A 14616-nucleotide genomic window follows, 5' to 3' on the forward strand; every position below is an offset into this window, starting at 1 on the left:
ATTTATTACCAAACCTATGGAAATGCAAATATACCTCAGGTTAGAATTTTAGGAGTTAAACTAAACTTGTTTAGATTGTTTGAAACAGTAGTCCCATGATTAGAAAGTTTACTGTTTGTTGTCAAGTGATGTAGAGAATTGCACTGAAAAGTTCAAGGTTGAAGTCTTCCTGGGGTAGAAGCAAATGTATCTGATGCTGTCTAGCTCTGGTGGGTGTGTCAGTCACATTTTTAATACACCATTTGTCCAACATTGGGCATTTTCACTTAAGACTGAATACACCACAGATTTTACTGGCCAGGTAATCTTGAAGCCTCTGGAGCTATATGGATCCAAGCATATGCTAATATCACATTAAGAGGAGTCGGGGGTATATCCCTGCCCTGGTTCCTCCCTTCCTACAATCCCTCTTGCACTTTGATTTTCATGTCCACCATGTGAGCTACAAGCAAGAGAGTGGATGTGCCCAGTTCCCCTTGATCTGGAATTGGGACTGAAAGGAGCACTGCAGTATGCTCCCACAACCTCCACCACCTCACTTCAGTGTGGCTTTTCACAGTGAGGTTCTTGTGTGCTGATGCAGCGTCATGGAGTGTTTACTGCTGCTGCAATATATTCTGTAAGACATGGGATATCATCCAGTTCCTCTGGTTTCTCACTCCAGCATCTCTCCAAGAGGAAAAAGTGAAAGCCTGATATGGCAGTGTTCAATTATTCTTACTGTACAAGGTACAAGCAAAACATCTACCATTAATAATGGATGTTTTAAAACCATGAACTCGTTGTCCATATTCTTTAACAGTTGCGGAAGAAAGTTGATCTTTCCTGAAAATATTGAAGCAGATGGGAGCGGTGTGAATGCCAGAATAACCCTACAAATTCTACTAACATGAAACAGTTTTGGACAGTTCAGGACATCTGGAGTGAATATGGGAGAGGGAAATGAAAAAATTTCTTGAATGTACTTAAAGGCTGAAATAGAATTACAGTGGCACAGACATGCAGAAACTGAATGAAATACACACATGGATATGGCAGAAGGCTTAAAAGGAAGTCAGCCTGCTAGGAGCAGAGCTATTTTTAGTCTCTTAATGAAGAAAGCAGCTGTATTTGAGAAAGTCAGTCACTCACTGCTTGGAAAATCAGCTGGAACTCTTTCTGGGTCCTGGTGTTCTGGTTGTGAGAGGAAAATCTTATGTGTAAGTTCTTTCAGCCCTGGAGAACCTTAAATGGCAGTCATCTTGGCTTTTGAAGCACAGTCGGGAGCTTCTTGGGAACAGATTCACAGACTTCTGTCGGAGCCCATGGTCACTCTGTGGTGTTCAGCCATTCTTGGAATGAGCGTTTCTTCAGGAGACAGCAAGGATCTGGCAAAGTGTTCTGAGATGTGCATTGAATATAACATTGAGTTCTGCCTTTTTTTTTTTTTTGGTTATGTGCTGTGCAGCTTGTTATACAATGTTTATTTCCATTCTTGATTTCCCCAAAGCTTTGATGGGGTGCAGTAGGCTGTCCAGTTCGTTGTGAAAGTCCTGTTCTCTTGTCTGTGTAGTGCTTGTGTTAGGTACGGGAATGGAAGAGAGACACTTTATTTTACTGCTCTAGTGAAACTTGATTTGTGAAAAATTGTGTTGCTGATCTTAATGTACCATCTTCTTTGTACAGAATAAGCCCTTTTGTAAGGTTTCTTTGGTATAAAAGAGAGAGATGTCTTTTTCTGTCATATTGCTGAGTTAAACAATCAAAGTGAGTTATGTGTGTCCTGGCTATGACAAGAATGGACAATAGTTATCACCATGTCAAAATCATCAGATGTGCTTGCTGGAAGTAAAAGAGACAACTTGATTTTTCTACTGGCTTGAGGAGCCATTTCTTAACTAGTTAAAGTAGATGCATCGTAAAAGGATGAATTGAGAGAAAGGGGATTTTAGCTTCAGGCCACTGTTGGGGAAGCCTGACCACAGCCATCTGCCTGAGATGGCCTGGCATTTTTCAATGAGAGGATGAGATTAGTGAGAAGGGCAGCTTGGGTTTGGAAACCTGCTCCTGCAAGTGGTCAATCATTTTCAGTGGTCACCTGCCCAAACCATCAGGAACTGAACTAGATCTCAAAGGTGGGAGGAAGGCAGGATATGGAAGAAGAAATGCCATGGAGAGGGAGCTGGAACCTGGACTTCATGGGTATCCCTGGGCCTGGGCAGGTTTGCCAGGCTTCTTCAGTCCAGCTCCCAAACTTGTATTTGGTTTCTTTAGAAATATTCTTTTTTTTGTCTGTCACATGCCTTAATACGTGAAGTGTCTTACACAGTGGGGAACCATCTTGTATGTAGCTACGTGAATCCTCAGGAGCTGGAAGGAGGGGAAGGGCCTGTATGCACCTGATCTCCTTTTGTAGTAAGACTGTAGTCTGGGGAAGGAGTCAATGCTCTCAGCCTCTTCCTATTTGCTTGTCACCTGCCAAGTGTTTGCAGAAGACTGTCCCTCTTTGATTTCCTGGCACAGTTTCTTGTCCGTAAATCTGCTTCTGGTTGAGCAGTATAGTTTTAGAAAATAACCTCAAAGTATTGAAAAGTGGGAAGATCATTGACTGAATTGCATAAGGGGCAATTACGTGAGTATTTATTTTGCATCAATCAGGCAGCTCGGGGACAGTGACCAGCAGCTAGAGAGGGAGCAGGAGCCTCCTTGCCTCACTCAAGGGCAGTCAGTGCCACAGGTATGACCACAGCCTTGCTTTCTGACACAAATACCTGAAGTTCTTAGATGGTTTCAGTAGAGCCTGTTTTGCATAAACCATTTCTATTTTCCCATTACTCATATGTCCCTTTGTTAATAACATAATGTAAATAATTCTGTACTGGATTTGGCATTCATTTAAACAGGTGTAACACCAAAGCAGTCGTAATTGGTTTCGGTGTTCCCAGCCTTCTCTCCAGCTGCAGTTTCCAAAGGAGTTTACTTGTTTTTGCTTTTGAAGGTTCGTTATTACCATAATTCACTCATCAGTCTGCTGCTTTTCATGTTAATTCACTTTTATAACCTGGTAGGAGGCAAGATGAAATGTTTTAGGCTGCATCCTAAGGTTATTCTTTGAGTGGCCGGTGTTTTAAATGGTTGGGATGGGCATTGGCAAGAAGAGGTTTGTGATATTTACAGTCTTCAGGAATCTCTAAAAGTAAAAAAATGCTTATCCTGATTCTGTATAAATACCACATCCAAAGCACACCTGTCTTCTGCCATGTGGGCCAGCTAATTGGTTTTTGATCTATTTTTACTGTTCTTAGCTGAAAGGCAATTTTTTTGTTAAATTCCACAGAAAGCTCTAGAGCTGTTTTAGGGGTTTGTTGTGAAAAATAGCCGTGGTTCTGTTTGTTTTAAAAAGCATTCTCAAGGAATAATTACAGTGATTGAGAATGCTCCTTAAAAAAAACCCAGAATGATGTACATTTTTCATAGCTACACGTCTCTAAAATGTCTTTGTGGGTTTTTTCACATATTCAGGAAACTTTTAAAAATAAAAAGGAGCAAATCTATCTCTGAGCTTGGCAACAGCTGAAGTTTATATTTCACAAGTATCTGAAAATGGGTTCCTCCCCATTTGCAGACACAGATGCCAAAGTTTTAAACTGACAGTGCAAAGTTTATATTGCAAGCTTTGCAAAGGCGCAAAGCAGCATTTTTCTCCTCTGTGCCAGTCCTGCACTTATGCATGGCTGGGGAGGCCTTGTTGGACAGTGATTATTATTATTGTTTATGAATTCCTGGCCTTGCGGTTGTGCAGAGCAGCAAGTCGGCATTGTTGAATTGGGAACTGTAGACATGAAAATAGCAAAAAGGTTGCCCCTGCTGCTAAACTTTTGGCAGTATTTTGTATTCCATTCTTGTCTGTATTAAAACACAGAATGTAGTGAATGGGCCAGACCCTGAAATCCTTATTTGGTTATTATGAAAAGAGAGAGAAAAGGCTGTGATTCATTAGGATGGAGATGAATAAGAGACTGCAGAGAAGGTCTGTGCAAGGTAGCGCAGAAGTTTAATTTCTCTTGTGTTACAACTCAGTAACACAAGGGTTGTCTGAGCACAGCAAATGGGGGCGCTATCCGAAGTAATGCTTTAAGTTGTCCTCATGCTGAGGCAAATAGAGCAGTGATATAAGGAGATGCCTGCTGCTTATGTGGTATGTCTAAGCATGTGTTTGCAGGGTCAATTGAAAAAGCTGGGTAAATTCATGCCCCTGAAAAGATGTCTCAGGTGGAAATCATTGCATGGGATGCTCCTGAAACCAACTATTTCAAAAGTTAATTCAGAGATTTTTGTAAATTTTTTTGTTGTTGTTGTTACTGGGAGCACAAAATACCTGTTACCTATTACTTCAAACAAAAGGGATACAGGAGAGGGAACAAAACCTGTTGTTCCAGCAGCAGAGCAGTTACTAAATGGCAAGTCATTAATCCCACTTCAGTATATTGCTGGGAGCAGCAGGAGTTACAGATGTTTGATTGCATCATCACAGTATAGTCTCTGATGATGGTGGTTTGGGTTGTTGTAATCCCACAGAAATTATACTTTGGCTTCAGTGCTTTGGCCTGCCTGAGCATGACTGATCCTTATCTGCTCTTCAAGATTAGCTGAAAGTGCCTAGCTGAGCACTCTGAACTTTGTGGCAGAAGAGGATGAATTTGGGGGCCAGGTCTGTGAAAATGATGCAAAAATAAAAAGGCTGCTGTGTTTACCCCCGTGTTTACCCCCTTGTTCTCCCTGGCATAAATGGAAAACTGAGAGCAGTGCACAGCTCAGCCTGTCTGCTTGGGATACATTCAGCTACTTAACTCCTGGCACAGAGCACTACAACCATGGTTGTCTGCATTTCAGCAAAGGCCAGAGGGTGTTGTAAGTAATATTGGGATGCAAGTTCTTGTTCCCTTCTGCTTGCTTTTTACGTCAGATGCTGAATGAGTCGCACGTGCAGGTTTGTGAGGGGGGTGGTTCAGCTGCTCTGCCTCACACTCCCCAGCCCTCCCTGATCTTGTGTCCCAGAGAATCTCAAAGATAATTTTAGTAAAAGGCTGTTCTGGGTGCCCTTTGGCTCATCTGTTTACAAAGTCACAAAGTCTCTCTTCTCATTATTTTTCAGGGATCAGAGGGGACAAAAGTTTAAACATTAGCTCAGTTATTTAAACCCTGTGGCAATGCCAGTCTGTTTGGCACATAGTGTTGCATCTAGTGATAAGATATTCAACTGACTAATGACCCTCGCAAGTTGTAAGAAATATGCTGATTAATTCTCTGCAAGGGATAGGAGGGACAAAACGTCTTCTATGTTTTGTGACAATTGCTAGTCAAAAAATCTGCCAAAAACCTGGGTTTAGAGATCTCTGCTGCTGCCCTCCAGCAAACCCTCATTTCCCGGAGTCTTCTAGAGTATTCCTAGATAAGCAATACTGCAGATGAATAACAAAATTAAAAACCAGTTCCCCAGTAAAAGCTTTGCGCCTGAAAATATTTTCTGGGATATAATTACGTTTTTGTCCACTAGATGGCTTTTCTCCCCCTGCCTGCGACTTGATAGAGCAATTGAAATTAACCAAATGTAATCTATCTAAAATGATATTACTTACAGCTGAAATCAGATATTTGTTGCCCTTTGGTCAATATTTTCTATTTACATAGAGTATTCAGGGCATATATATCCTGTGATGTAAATTTTCCTGGGTGGAACAAATCTTCTGTACATTGGCACAGAGAAAAATGCAAGCTAAGATGTTTTACCAAATTGTTTGCCAACAAACAATGTTTGCTTATTATATGAAATTATCAAAGACCACGGGGCACATTCTGTGATTCTTAAGTCTCTAGCAGTGACACTGAAAAAATAATGTAAAATCTTCCAGACCTTATTTTGGTTTGATTGGGAGTTTTTAGGAATCAGAGGAGTTCTTCCCCTTACCCACCCAGTTTGTAGTATAATATTAATTAAGGATGTTTGGAAGCAAATTTAGGTTCTGCAATCATTATAATTAAGTAGGACAGATGGGCAGAACTCTGCATTATGTGGCTTAAGCCAAATCAAATGGCTTGCCAAAAAAAAAATTGTGCTATTTACATTGAGAAAAGTCTCAGTTTTAATGATTGTGTGAGTCCCTCTGACCACTGATGAGATATTAGCAGGCATATGCCTTTCCTGTTGACTTTACCACATGGATGAGACAGTGGTCAAGAGAAGAGAACTCTGAATTAGCAACATATGTGGTATTCAGGTTATGACAGAAATATAATAACACATCCCAACAAGTATTTTATTATTACAATATTTGCTCTCTTAAAAAATAACATGGTAAAATTAAAAGTAATCACCAGGCTGATGTTCACCATTTCACTGAAGAAAATAAAAGAGAATTGGTATGATTTTATATTAAAAAATTGTGCTCGAGAAACATACCAACGAGTCTGATGTGGGTAAACACAGTAGATGAAGATGAGTGAACCAGCATTTGGGATCTGGGGGATTTCTGCAAGGAAGTTACTGTAGGAGCCTGCTTGGAGATGCAGTTCCTCCTTTATAGCTAGTGAGTACTTGTTCAGTGGGAAACTCTCATTTTTTGCTGTTGAAGCAGAGCAGCTCCTTTTTTTTCCTGTCAACTTCCTGATAGTCACGGGAGGAAAAAAGAAGTAGTGTTCTCATTTCAGCATCCCTTGTCCTCCTCCTTGCTTCTCTGGAAGATGAAGCAAGCAAGCTATTTCTGTTACTCATCTTTTCCTTCAGCATCCTTCCTTCAGGATCTTTCTCTCTTGTGAATCATTCCAGCGCCCATTCCTGTCCGCATTACTAGCTTTTTTAAGCTTCACCTTAGGGGGTTGTTGGGTTTTCCCTGCACAGCATTGGGCCCTGCTGGAGAATAGGCTGGGATCTTGGTAATCTCCATCAGTAGGTGCTGGCTGGTAGCACTGGGATGGAGGAGCAGAACAACCACTGAAGTTATTTCTCTGTGATTCAGGAAGCCAGTGTTGTTACAGTTTGCACTCAGTTTAAGCTTGGAAAGGCAGTTTTTGTTGCCTTGAAGTTTGTTTTCTCTTTTTCTTAACAGAAGCTTAGATTATGTGAGGATCCATGACTGAGACCAGTGTACATACTTGCCAGGGAAATCTTGCAACTGCAAAGCATATGAGTGGATTTTTAAGCCCCATTTGACTAATAGCAGAAGGATTAGCGTGCTATTTTGTTTGATGCCAACACAAGAAAAACGTCATGTGCTTTGAACTGAAGGGTTACATTTACTTGGGTGGTGCTAAGCTGAGGTGATGCAAGTCACTGTGTTAAAAGCCCTGGTATGCTCATGGCCCTGGGTCATGGAGATCTTCAGGCTGAGCCAGCAATTGTGCTACCTGTCATGAATGAATGGGGTGCAGGAGCAGCTCTTTGGCTCCCGAGAGAGCTGACATTGTGAGTGCAGGAAGTGTGAAACACATGATAATCCAGTGGCGGTCAGCTAAGCACTTTGGTCAGAAACGGTCGGGGTAACACACAAGCTTAGATCTTTGAGCCTCTAAGCTACCTTCTGCTTCTAGTTATAGCAGTATAAATCCATTGACTTCCCTAGCATTCCTACACCAGCCTTATTCCAGTGCTCCCAATAGCAGAGTTGAGGCAACTCAAGAGAGGAAAAAGAGGTGAACAGAACAAAATTGTACTCTACAATTTCATTATGCACACTTTCAACCACCTGGCTTGGTAGAGACTGTTCTTTCTGGCCACCATGAACTGTGAGGCCCCAGTGAACCCTCAGTAGCACTTCTGCAGGTGCATCAGTCAGTACTGACATGGAAACCCTTCTCTAGCATGTCAGTATGTGTGTGCCACTGAACATGCACTAGTAACAATCCCATTTTTTAGCTCTACCCTACTCCGGTCTAGCTATCTGCTGATCATAGCCAGAAGAGACCACGTGAAATCCTCCAAGCCTAACTAGAGCAGTCCAGAAACCATATTAAAAATACTTTAATGGGAGAAAAGCTTTAGCTCGGTTTAAAAATTGTCTGGGAAGTGGTGTAGGGGGTTCCTATCCCTGACACAGTGGGTATCTGGAACACTGTGAGGCCACAGCTTTTGCCAAGTGCAAAGGTAATTGGGAAGAGCCAGGTCATGCTAGTCTTCAAACCTACTGCAGCAGCAGATCCAAGAGGCAATAAATAATAGCTTAGCACTCAGTCTTACCTGTGCTGATCTTAGAGAACTTGGCATAAGGAAGCAAAGGTTGACTGAAGTCACCTTTAATCCATCTTCAGTCTTAGCATTGGCCAAGATCTCCCTCAGCCAGTGCCAGTTTACTGGAGTTCTGCAGCACTTGTTCCAAAAAATTCCCAAACTCGGTCACAGCAAGTGCTCAGCTGGAGGCAGGCAGGTCATGTATAAACCAGCTATGTTAGCTCACAGTTCTTCTGTGCCACTGTGCACCCCTGCAAAGACCATGCTGAGGTCCTTTCAACTTCTTCACTGGGCCTTTGATCTCTGCCAGCTTTGTGCATTCCTCTCTCAAAGAAAAATGTTTTTTACCACCAAGGAAATCTGTAAAAGAGATGTTACTAACTCAAACACCTTCACTCTGTAAAGGAAATGTAGATTCGATTCCTTTTGTGCATCTGAAATGCTGCTGCCAAACCTGTGCTATGAAAGGTGAGGGAAAACATAGAATGCTAATAAAAAATAATTAGTGACACCAGAGCAAGAAGATGTGCATGTCACAGATAGTAAATTTGGCTCTGCACTGAACATAAAAGGGTTTGCCAAAGTTTTTGCCTGTCTTTTCAATTCAGACAGGAGTTTACAACATTGAAAGTAGCCATTCAGGTTTGATCTCAGGGTGGCCCAGACATGAAATTACTCTGCTGACCTGTCCAAGCACAGGACCTTGGCCAGGCCTCGGGACTGATTTTTCTCTGAGTAGCCCCAGAGACCATCCCCCCCTTAACACAAAGATTTCAAACACATAGGACTTGCTGTGGTTGCCCTGCAGTATTGGATCAGCTCCATCAACACAGCATCATCTTGCTGTTGTATCTTTCCTTTTAACCCTGCTGAAAGATTACAGCGTTTGTTCTCTGGGTTTGATGTGATCTGGTTTTGCTTACATCCTAATGATCAACCATGAAAAAACTGAGTGACATATACTTGTTATGAATTAGTAAATGCTGTTAGTTAAGCTTTTGAATGTGTGTTTAATTTTCAGGTGGATGCCTAATTACTCTGTGACCTGTTTAGCATTGGAGACTCATTCCTTTCAAAGACTGAAGAAAAAAAGAGGTTACATCCAAGCTAAAAGGAAAAACACAAAGGATTTTTTCCTGTATCACTTTAAAAAGATTTCTGAACAAATTTGTTTTCGAAGTAGTTTGCTCTCAGCCCTAAAATGACAACTGCCAGCAGCTGGCTGGGCTAGTCTGAAAAGTAATAAAACTCACATGACCCAAAATTATACAATACTGAGACCATTTGTAACTACAGCTAGAGTTATTTGTCATTTTGGAAAAAATAGTGAAGTGTCTGGGGGTTTTCTTTATTACAGTTTTACTTAAAAGGGATTTTATTTTCCAGAGGCAGCAGCAGAAGGGATTTCTGTTGGTTACTTTTTTTTCAAAGCTTAGTGATAACAAACAAGCAATGCAATTTTGGCAGGAAAGTATCACATCCCATGTTAGAGAATAAATTGTTCCCTTGATGATGTCCTGAGTGATAACCCTTCTCAGATTTATGGATTTTTCTGTATATTTGCATAGAAAGTCATTACAGCACCCTTTTAGCTGATAACAGTAGCACATCGTGGCATGTTTCTGCATGTCTTACAATTCCCTGGACAAGCTATTGACCAGGTAGGTCACTTCCAGTGGAGCAGACAGTCATTTTGTGCACTCTTTCTTGCATGGAACATCAGCCTTTTTGCTGGTTTTCAAGGGACTGTCTCTCCCCTCTCTCTTTGCAAAGAGTACGGTACCTTCAGAAATCTCTCCTTTTTGTTTAAGATTTCTAGTCTGACACATCACAGGGAAAGAAAAAGGAAAGAGCACAGCTTTTTAAATGGAGGAAAGTCATTCCTCTTACTTGCCAGATTCAAAAAAAGCAATGTTTGTCCAGCTCTGCTGTTTCAGTGTTGATTTCAGTGCTAAAAATGATGCATGCCTGTTATATTGGAGTGGATTTCTCCAGAGAGCATATTTTCATTCAGATTCATGTAACTATTGACCAGAAACAAGGTTAAACTGAGCCTGTTTAAAAATTAACCCGTTAAAAAAAAAAAAATGAATTGCATAACACTGTGGCACTCTTCAGGCAATCCTTTAGCTTTCTAGCATCAAGTCATCTCTGATGGTGTGCAGGCTGTGTTTAAAGGCAAAGCGTTCCCAGCACTTCCTATGCCTGGGAAGTTCTGTGCTGCTGCTTGAAACTGGTAATTCTCTATGGTCTTTATATTGTTGTAGTGTGAAAACGAATATGAATGCTCATTTCTGCATTTATTTTCCTGGACACCATTTTTCAAAAATACACCTTTAAATGTGCCCATTCTTAATTCCATGGCCCTAAAACAGCTTAAGCATGGGATACAGGAAAATGCAGGAAACTGTAAGTGCTTTAGGAATCCTCTCTGTCAACACAGCTACCTTCAAGGCTGTGTTTTGACTGTCAGAGCAGGGGCAGGTGACTGAAGCACATTAGGAAGCAATAATCCAAAGCTCGTAGTAAATTTAAATCCCCTGGTTCAGAATCAGCTGTGATTCTTGCTGTCAGGAAAACAGAGCGCAGTAAAGGTTAGATCTCTTCTCCTACTGTATTTTCATTCGGGTTAATGTTTAAGCCGTGCCGGTGGCTGTGTCCAGGAGAACAGCGGGTGCCTGTACAGCTATAAATGACTAGAGGCTGGGTGTGTGGGAGCCCGCCCGTCAGCCGTGTGAGCCCGGCGAGCCCCTTGGCTGCAGCTGGCCCCAGCCCCGGCGCCCTGCGAGCTCCCGGCTCCCCGCTTGCACCAGCTCGCTCATTGGTCGCAGCTATCGCCCTCCTCGCAGCCGCTGCTGCTGACAGGGTATCTCTCCTCGGCTGAGATTACTGCGTATGACCTACTTTGAAAATGGTGTGAACCAAGGTTCACAAATTGTCTTGGAAGGGTGCCACGAGGTTGGTGTGCAAACATGCGCGGTCTGGGAGGCTTCTGGCGGAGCAGAACTGGCTGTCTCCGTGTCCTTCCAGATGCAGCCCGCGTTCCTTCGCCAGCCCCGGCTTCACAATCCATCTTTGTGCTCTTTGAGTGCGGCATATTGATTTCCCGGGCAGGCCTGCTACGTTAGAGAGCCTCTGGCCAATAAGTCCTCCATGCCTTTTTGCTCTCAAAACAGCTGAAGTAGTAATAAAGATGAATAAAGGGTTTCAGGCTGAGCTGTCAGCTGAAGCCTAGTAGTAGTAGTAGTAGTTGTAGTAAAAGCAGTAGTAGTGGTATCAGAATACAAGTCACAAAGGAGAACTAAGCGGTGACATTTTATTTATACGGGTCATCTGTTTACTCTAATCCGATTGTTTATAGTGTAATGTAAACTTACAATTACCAAAGCTGCTTTCCCTGCCAGATGAACAATTTAACCTGTATGTCATTCCAAAATACTTATAGAGGAGAAAATTCCACAGAAAGGAACAACCTGGAGAATTGCAGTCTGAAAGCTGTATGGGTCTGGGACTTTTTTTTTTTTCTTCAATGACTCCCTTATATAAAATCTGTGCTGCAGAGGAAAGTTTCCACAGACTCAGAAAGATCATACACAGTTTCAAATCTACTTGAAAGATAAGGCTTTTTTTTTTTTTAAATACCCTCCCCAAGGCTAATATATTACATACCTACTCAGCACAGGGCTGCCTGTTATCTGATAAGATAATTAGCATCAGACATGAGAAGAAGCATATGTACTTTTAAAAGGAGCATTACTGAACGTTCACCGAGAGAGTTAAAGAGCACACTTATCAGAGCTTTTCCAGGCAGAAGACTTGTGCTAGTATTTGACTTTGGGTCAAGAAGTCCTTTAATAAATTAGCAATGCAAATGTGTTTTACTTTATACATGTGGAATTTAAGTGTTTGGGACAGCCACTATAGAGCACTTTGGGGCTTTTTACAGATTTAACGTGGAACAAGAGTTCTAACTCAGACTCTTAGTATTTTTTTGTTTGTTTGTTTTATCCTTTTTAAAGACATCTGTTCTACATGGCTCTCCACCTTGGCTGCAGTTCAACTTTCACTGACTTCCATGAGCTCCATTATGAAACCCAAGTGCAATCCTCTCTTTGCACCAGCTTTAGCCTGTGACTCCTGAACAGACCTGCAGCTTACAGATGCCCTCAGCCACCTTTCCCGAAGCACATGGCTATAGTGAGCAGCCACCACCTTGAGGAAAGTACACCTCATCCTCCAGCTTGCCCCTCCCCTGCCGATTGAGTCACAAGCCCTTGAAGCCATGCTTTAGTACTTTAAAAATAGAGAAAGCTGAGACAAAGACCTCTCTCAGCTCTAAAAGCTGAACAACCACTGATGCTTACCCTGTCTGAGGTGGTCTTTACCAGTTGTTAAACAGCTCAACTGATCCATTGATCCATGGTGATTGAAAGGGAAGAGGTAGGACCTGAAATGAGAACTTGACATCTGACATTTGTCGGTTCTGTTTTTGAAGCAGCTGGCCCAAAGGCAGGAGCTCCTGTCCGAGCATGCCTGATGGATCTGCTGCAGCAAACCCTTCTGGCCTGACAGTTGTAATAATAAATCCCATAAATGAGCTGACATTTTGGCCTGGCAGGGCCTTTCGTAAGCCTCAGCTGGGAGCAATTATTTAATGAAAATTTTTAATAGATTAATAGTTTGCCCATGAGTTTGTAGCATAGAAGGCACCGGGTTGTTTTTAGTGATGGTCGTTTTCTTTTAATAGCATATGTGGAGCTTAATGGGGGATGTGGCAGTGTTCCTCATCTAAAAAAGCAGGGATGGAACTCAGAGAAATGTGTGGTGTCCTTGTCACTTTCATCATTTAGTGTGACTGTGCAAGGTGTGATGGCAAGCAGGGGAAACTGCAGCCAAGGCAGGGGTTCAGTTCTGATCCCTGTAACAGGAGAAGGAGAAGCATTTTCAGCCTAGCCCAAAGGGAGCACAGGTTGTAGCAGATAGGAGCATCAACTGCTTGGGAAATACTTCTCCTCAGAATGTTTTTCAAATTAATTTCAAAGGAACAAATGGTCACTGATGCGGGGAGGAGGAAAATCCTTCCCACCTGATAAGTCTCAGTAATCTGACAGAAATATCTAATGCTCAGCGTGCTTTGCTGTTTAAGCAATCAGCCATTCTGTTGAAGGAGCATATTGTAAAAAGCATGTGGTTGGAGTGGTACAAAGCAGGCCAACCCGACAATTCTGTTGTGTTGCCTATTGTTTTAGAAAACTTTTTGGAATAACAGAAAAGATCAGGGAGACAGAAATACATCTACTGCCAGGCTTCTCAGCCTTCAGCTCCTGCTCTTCTGTCTCCTCCTAGTTCTGCACAAAATGCTTGAGCAGAAAATCTGCAAGACAGTCAGTGAGTACCAGTGTTAGAAATATTGCCTGACACAGACATGGATGCAAAGTACTGCAGTGTACCTTGCCACTGCCAGATGTCTACTCATCTGACATTGCAGAAGTAGCTTAATACTGCTTTATATACCTCAGCTGACACTACTCACCTTGTCACATCTTTTGTATGAGGTGTTTTGTTTCACAGCCTCTGCTGAAACATCCCAGGCACTCAAGCTAAATTAGGAGAAGAAAAGTAACACAGTCTTTCCAGGTTTGAGCAAATGGACATGGAAATGAGGTATTTGGGGCTTCAGTAAATGGAGGCTGTGATAGTCCCCTTTGACTTGAATCTTCCATCTAATCTTCCAGCCAATGTGTGGCCTGGTAAGCTTCATTCATGGATCAGTCTTTCAAAGAGTGAGATACTACAGCTACCTCCCAAACTTTAGCTGTCCTCTGCTAATCAAGTTGACAAAAATTAATCTCTAGCATCAGCTGTGAGGCAGTCAGTAACTTGATACCCATTACTGAAGTTTCAGGGTTCCACAGGGTCCTGTTACTACCCTTGTAACTTTTGCCAGTGAAAAACGGGTAGTGCATAATTTTTTATTGGATCGCTCTTGATATTTGATACTGTAGCCCATCAAATGCTGCTAACATGTATGGAGGAACTGTGCATATCAGAGGAAACTCCTTGAAAGCATTCTCTTCCTTCTCCTAAGGTGGACCTAGAGGAGTTACAAAGAGCAGTTGTCTTCCTGTTTCCAAACTCCTCATCTCTGGAAGCTGACAAGGCTTCTTCCATACACATGTGAAACCATTGGAGAGCTGAGGAGATCACATGGTGAATTATAGTGCCTGCATTTCTGTAGATGTTATCTAAGTTTTCATATTCATTATTGCAAGCATAATTACTGCCTTCTCCTAATTATCTCAGTAGGTACCTGAAGCTGACATTGCACTGCAGAGCAAGTGGCCAGAAGTGAACCAGACAAGTCAAAGGTATCAGTTGTGTTAAGCAGCTGTATCAGTGTTGTTTGAAAATGA

The 14616-nt window shown here is 42.1% G+C and overlaps 1 protein-coding gene across 23 annotated transcripts in view; it reads left to right on the plus strand.

Annotated features, from left to right (window-relative positions):
* The window catches only part of ATXN1 (ataxin 1), a 312015-nt gene that overhangs the window by 52670 nt on the left and 244729 nt on the right, over positions 1-14616 (plus strand). For 21 of the 23 annotated variants that reach the window (XM_068187792.1, XM_068195365.1, XM_068202084.1 and 18 more), the window contains exons 1-2: positions 13505-13591; positions 14507-14571. The gene's annotated coding sequence lies outside the window, so the exon portion shown is untranslated. Of the gene's footprint in view, positions 1-13429; positions 13592-14506; positions 14572-14616 lie in introns of those variants that run through there. The other 2 variants (XM_068190009.1, XM_068196177.1) reach the window with 2 other exon arrangements.

Source organism: Anomalospiza imberbis, chromosome 1 (assembly GCF_031753505.1).
Source record: "Anomalospiza imberbis isolate Cuckoo-Finch-1a 21T00152 chromosome 1, ASM3175350v1, whole genome shotgun sequence".
NCBI lineage: Eukaryota > Metazoa > Chordata > Aves > Passeriformes > Viduidae > Anomalospiza > Anomalospiza imberbis.